We start from the raw sequence: 6,000 nt of genomic DNA, 5'->3' as shown, positions 1-6,000 counted from the left end.
TTTTGGCACGTACAGCCGCATAATTCAAGTTTAATACTTCTGCCACAATGCGATGTGCCATGTGAAGAAATGACAACGCTCAACCGTCTCAGATGTTATAAAATATGCCTCACAACAACGCATCAAGCAAACACCTCTCCCTGTGTGTTCTGTGTACTACGCGAAACAGTAGTGGGGCCCGCAAGGTAATGTTTAACATCAACTTGAAGAAACTAAGCTTTCAACAATCAAAGCGTCCAGCACAGAATGCTTCGGTTACATCGATTCCTACAGTGCGCGGGATCTGCATAGTTTCTTTTTTTCTTTCACGGCGCTAAGGCGCATGCGCACTGCCCCAGAGGTTTAGTCGCGAAACATTTGGAAGCGACGCCCGCATCAGCCGCACGGCCCGATCTCCAGAAGATGTTTCCCGACAATAAATAAATAAAAATAATAAATAAATAAAAAGCGCTCCGACGAGCGCTGCAGCATGCAATCGCGTCCGCGTCTAAACTCTGGAGATACCAGACCACGTGACATGTCCTCTATCACGCTCCGCAGCTACCACGCTCGACGTCGGTGCGGTGCCGAGAACGTGCGTAGCGTAATACTACGACTCAACTCTAAAGCAGGAAGCATCCAGGGCTCTGACCGGACTACTGAGTGGTCCGGAATGCACCGTGAGTCGCGTAGTTGTCGCATTTCATTGACGACTTGCAAATTTAACGAAAAACTCCCGAGTTACACTTGGGCGACATTTCAAGAACGTCACGTTGCTGATGCAGTCTTCTTGCAGCGCGGCACTCACTTGCTGGTGGTGCCAGCGCGTCCCTGACTTCGCTGGCGCGATAACGAGGGGTCGGTACGATGACCGACAAGACGCTCAGCTCACGCCAAACGACTGCCCGGTGATTCAGCACGTGCAGTGTGTCGCTGAAACGATTTCATCACACCAGGCCGAATTATCGCACTGCGTCGGACTCTCTACTCGGCGGCGCCGGCAAAACCAGCGTGCCGACCATCGTTCGAACGATTATCGCGCGATCGGGAGTCGAACCGGCAACGGCATAGCCGCAGCGCCTTCGCTTGTACATGCAGGGTGTCCCACGTGGTTTGAGTCAAACTTTTTGAAATATGCAAATTATAGTTGGACATAACCTAGGTAACACTTCTTGCGGTCGCATGGAAATACTCAGATTGTAGTTTGCATTCCGCCTAATTACATAATTAGACTTCAAAAATAAACAACTTCTCAAATATTATAATTAGATAAAATGTATCAATGAGAAAATTGCACAGCGACGTAAAAACTGCCGACACACCTTTCTGTTGCTCAAGACGCGCTACACAGAAGTGTCCTTTCGAGCGTGAAAAAAGCCCGCGCATACACGCAAAATTGCCGCGCAACTGGCCGCTCGAGACACTTTGCGTGTATTCGCTGGCTACTTTCACGCTCAAAAAAAAAAAAAACACTCTTATGTAGCACGTATTGAGCAACGGAATGTTGTGTCGGGAGTAGTATCAGGACATCTGCGATGACTTCAATGGTTTAGCTTTTGCGCATTCTCCGTGCTCAAACGTACGCGCGCAGTCCGTAAAGTGGTCAAAACATGCTAGGAGCTCATCTTTAATACCTTTCAGTAGATAGATAATGAGTTGAGTTGAGTTGTTGTAGGCTACTAGTGGGATTAGCCTTACAGTTGCTGCCGGCAATCGCTCCACCGTAGCGACACTTAAAATAAACAAATCCCATAATCAGACACAGACCTCACAATTACAAATGGTCACTCCTCAGTTCACCATGTGGAGGCCAAATCCGTGTCCTGTGGGTAATTTAAAAGAAGATGACGCTCAAACGAAGGCTCTTCTTCTAGCTTTTATTTTCTGCATACAGCGCAGTTGGCACCTACATACTTGCGCTGACTAATCGTCGCGTCTGATTCTTTCTCGAATCTTGAAAAATTACGGGTCCTGACGTTGTATCGACGCATTCTCATCACGTCTTCAGTTATTACACGCAACACACTTCCACAGTCTCGCAAGTGATGTTCATTGCTAATCGGGCAACGCACGCAGAGACACAATTTGGTCCATTTCCATTTGCAAAGCCGTGCCGATATCGTCTCTGTTTTGTTTTTGTTTTTTCACTTTATCACCGCACAACAAAGGTGGTACATCTGCATGGAAAAGCCAACATTCTTAATCACACTGTCCAGCGTCGGCAAATTTCTATCACGCAGTTTGCCACGCACCGATGTCATCCGGCATACAATGCTGTTTATCAGCCTCACAAGAGAATTGTGGAGGTTCATGTAATATCTATATATATATATATATATGTAAACGGAAAGAAAGAGGGTTAACCAAGGGGCCCGACTTTTGTTAGTCATATAAGAGGCAAACAAACACCGACACCAAGGACAACATGGAGGAAATTTCTTGTGCTTAATAAATGAAATAAGGAAACGATAAATTAATGGAAATGAAAGTGGATGAAAAAACAACTTGCCGTTGGTGGGGAACGATCCCAACCCCTTCGCATTTCGCTTACGATGCTCTACCAATGGAGCTACCACAGCGCCGTTTCCCCATCCACTTACTTGGGTATTTATCTGTCCTATTAGAACCCTGGGAGTGTTAGCCAGTGCCACCATTTGCAGACCTTCGCGTTTTATGGAGCTGTTTTAAATCTTTCGTTTTTAAAATGGTTTCTCTGCCCTAGTCTAAATTAACGCGAATGAAAATGCGGATCTCTCTCTCTCTCTTTTTTTTAGGGGCCCTCTCGCTTGTGCGCGCTCTGCCTCCGTAGCTGCCCTTTTAATGCCACAGAAAGTTGTCCGGGAGTATGGTAACAAAGAAGTAATTTGGCTCCGTAACTTTGGCTGTGCTGCTACAGAAAGTAGTTGCCAGGTGTAGCATCAAGCTATGGGATGAGTCACCTAACCTAGATAAAGAACCGGTTGAAAGATTGCTAGGTTTGCTAAGGTAAAGGAGGATCTTCGTACAAAAACCAAATCAACTGAATACATTTTTATAGCATGCGGCTGCCGCTTCTGTTTAAAAGTAACCCGCACATGTTCTGGCTTCCCGTTTTTCCTCGTGACAGCTCTTGTAGATCTTTATGTGTGAACAATGAAACGACTAGTGATTCATTACTAATCTTCAACGCCTTCAACGCATACTTTAAGTCCATTTTTACTTGCGATAATCACATTGTTCCTCCTTTTTCAAACTTTCATCCGACTTGCCCCATTAATGATACCTTAGCACAGATGGTGTCTTAAACCTAATACTAAATCTTGAATCAGAGAAAAATGAAGGGCCTGATGGAATCCCGAATTCCGTTCTCGTTGGGCATACCTTATGGACTTCACGCTACCTTACTTTTATCTTCAATAAATCATTAACTTCAGGCATATTACCTTCATCATGGAAGATGGCCAAGGCGCTTCCGTTACATAAGTCAGGTAGTAAGCAACATATTTCTAACTACCGGCCAATATATTTAACACCATATTCATGCAAAATACTAGAGCATATAATATACAAACACATTATGAAATTTCTTGAATCTTAAATTATTACCTCTAATGTACAGCATGGATTCAGACGCGGATTTAGCACAATAACACAACTTGTCGAGTTCACGCATGACATAGCTTCTAACCTGTACAAGGAATTTTAAATTGAAGCTATATTTATAGATCTTTCCAAAGCTTTCGATACCGTACTTCACTAAAAACTATTGTCCAAACTAAATGCCATTCTTAAGAACTCTCAATTAGTGAACTGGATAGAGAGTTTTTTTTGTCGGACCCCTCTCAGTTCAATTCCTCGGTGGGGCATGTGTCATCAGGCGTCCCTCAAGAATCGGTCCTCGGTTCTCTTCATTTCTTACTATATAATAATGATTTACCATGAGTGATATCTAAAATCCGAATGTATGGAGACGACTGCGTATTATATGACGTCATTTCATCTCCCTTTGATCATGTTCGCCTTACTGAATCATTCATCAGATTTTTCAAATGGTGTGAAACATGGCAAATGAGTAATAACTTCGGTAAGATTATCGTTATGTCCTTATCTAATAAAACTAACCCGTTCTTTTTCAGCTAGAAATTTAATGATAATTTAATTCAACGCTTTTCTGAATATAAATATCTTGGTCTCACTTTCACCGCAAACCAGTCCTGGTCAAAGCACGTTGATTCCATTACGACTAATGCTCTACAAGAACCGGGGTATTTACGTCGTACGCTGTCTGATTCTCCGCGCGACACTAAGTTATTGTTATATGAACTATTGTTCGCAACTATATTTGAGTATGGTATCGTTTGGAATTCCCTACAATCAGTACGAAATAGACAGTGTTGAGGCTGTCCAAAGGAAAGCCATTAGATTTATCTACCGAAGTTATGACCACCAGTTCTCACCATCGTCAGCCATATCCTCACCCAACCTAAAATCTTTAGCCGAACAGCAACACGTTAATTCTTCAAAATTTTTTTCACGGCATTATTCATTCCTTTTATCGCCTCTCCAGTAATGAATACATGACCTTTGCAAAAGCCTCCTTTAGTAGGAGACATCACGCGCTTAACATTACACACTTTTCTTGCGCGCACTCTATAAGTATAGCTTTATCCCTCAAAGAACTGAAACTTGGAATTCGCTACCAAGAACCAACTGTTCTCTCCCATTACACGAATTCTTGTCTGTGCTCCCTCAACATTGTGCTTAACTTTCTTTCTTTGTTGCCTGTTGTATTTCTTTTATGGTGTATTATATTGCATTATCCCCTCCTGCTACAGCTCCACCAGGGACTGCAGTATGTGACAATAAAATAAATAAATTTGCATATTTCGAAAGTTTGACTAAAGTCACGTGAGACACCCTGCGTGTACAAGCGAAGGCGCTTCGGCTATCGCGTTGTCGGTTCAACGCCCGATCGCGCGGGATTCGGTCGAACGATGGTCGGCACGCTGGTTTTGTCGGTGCCGCCGAGAAGAGAGCCCGACGCGGTACGATAATTGGGCCTGGTGGGATAAAATGGTTTCAGCGACACACTGCACGAGCTGAATGACCGGGCAATCGTTGGCGTGAGCTGAGCCTCTTGTCGGTCATCGCATCGACCCAGTGTTATCGTGCCCGTGAAGTCAGGCACGCGCTGCCACCACCAGCCAGTGGGGGCCGACGCTGCAAGAAGACTACGTCAGCAATGTGACGTTCTTGAGATGTCGCCCAACTGTAACACAGGAGTTTTTTCATAAAATTTGCAAGTTATCAATGAAATGCGGAGACTACGCGGCTCGCGGTGCTGTCCGGTCCACTCAGTAGTCCGGTCCAAGCCCTAGATGCTTTCAGCTTTGAAGGCGAGTTGCAGTTTTACGCTACGCACGTTCTCGGCACCGCACCGACGTCGAATTACCAGCTGTGGAGCGTCATAGAGGACATGCCATGTGGTCTAGTATGTCCAGGGTTTCAACGCGTACGCGATTGTATGCAGCAGCGCGCGTTGGAGGGCTTTCTTTTTTTTTTACCGGGAAACATTTTCCTGAGATTGGGCCGCGCGGCAAATGCGCGCGTCCCTTCCTAAAAGTTGGGGACTAATCCGCTGGGGTAGCACACATGGCCTGCAGCATCGTGAAAACAAAATGCGGATTGGCATATGCTTTCTGATTCTCTGGGGAACGTGATCGCAAGCACCCCCCCCCCCCCCCATAGGGTGGATGACCTTTGGCAGAGGACCCTTTTCAGCAAAAGTTAAGGATAAGCAAAATGTTAAGGATAAAAACGTCTCCAAGAAACGAGGCAGGGACCAGAGTCAGGCGTGTCTAACTGACCGCCTTGTACTGGTCAAGTGAAATTCTCCCTGGAATTTCAAGCACTTTCTTGGAAGGGGGCAAGTTCTGACAGTGGCGGACGGAGCAAAGGGTCCTCTGCCATTCCTCTGCAGAGACAAGTCCGAGGGGTCTTTTTGACCAGCGCACCAGTTTCGACGCGGAAAGGCGCCACGTG

The sequence above is a fragment of the Dermacentor andersoni genome, chromosome 8 (assembly GCF_023375885.2).
Source record: "Dermacentor andersoni chromosome 8, qqDerAnde1_hic_scaffold, whole genome shotgun sequence".
In the NCBI taxonomy this organism is placed as follows: domain Eukaryota; kingdom Metazoa; phylum Arthropoda; class Arachnida; order Ixodida; family Ixodidae; genus Dermacentor; species Dermacentor andersoni.
This window is presented reverse-complemented; position numbering follows the sequence as displayed.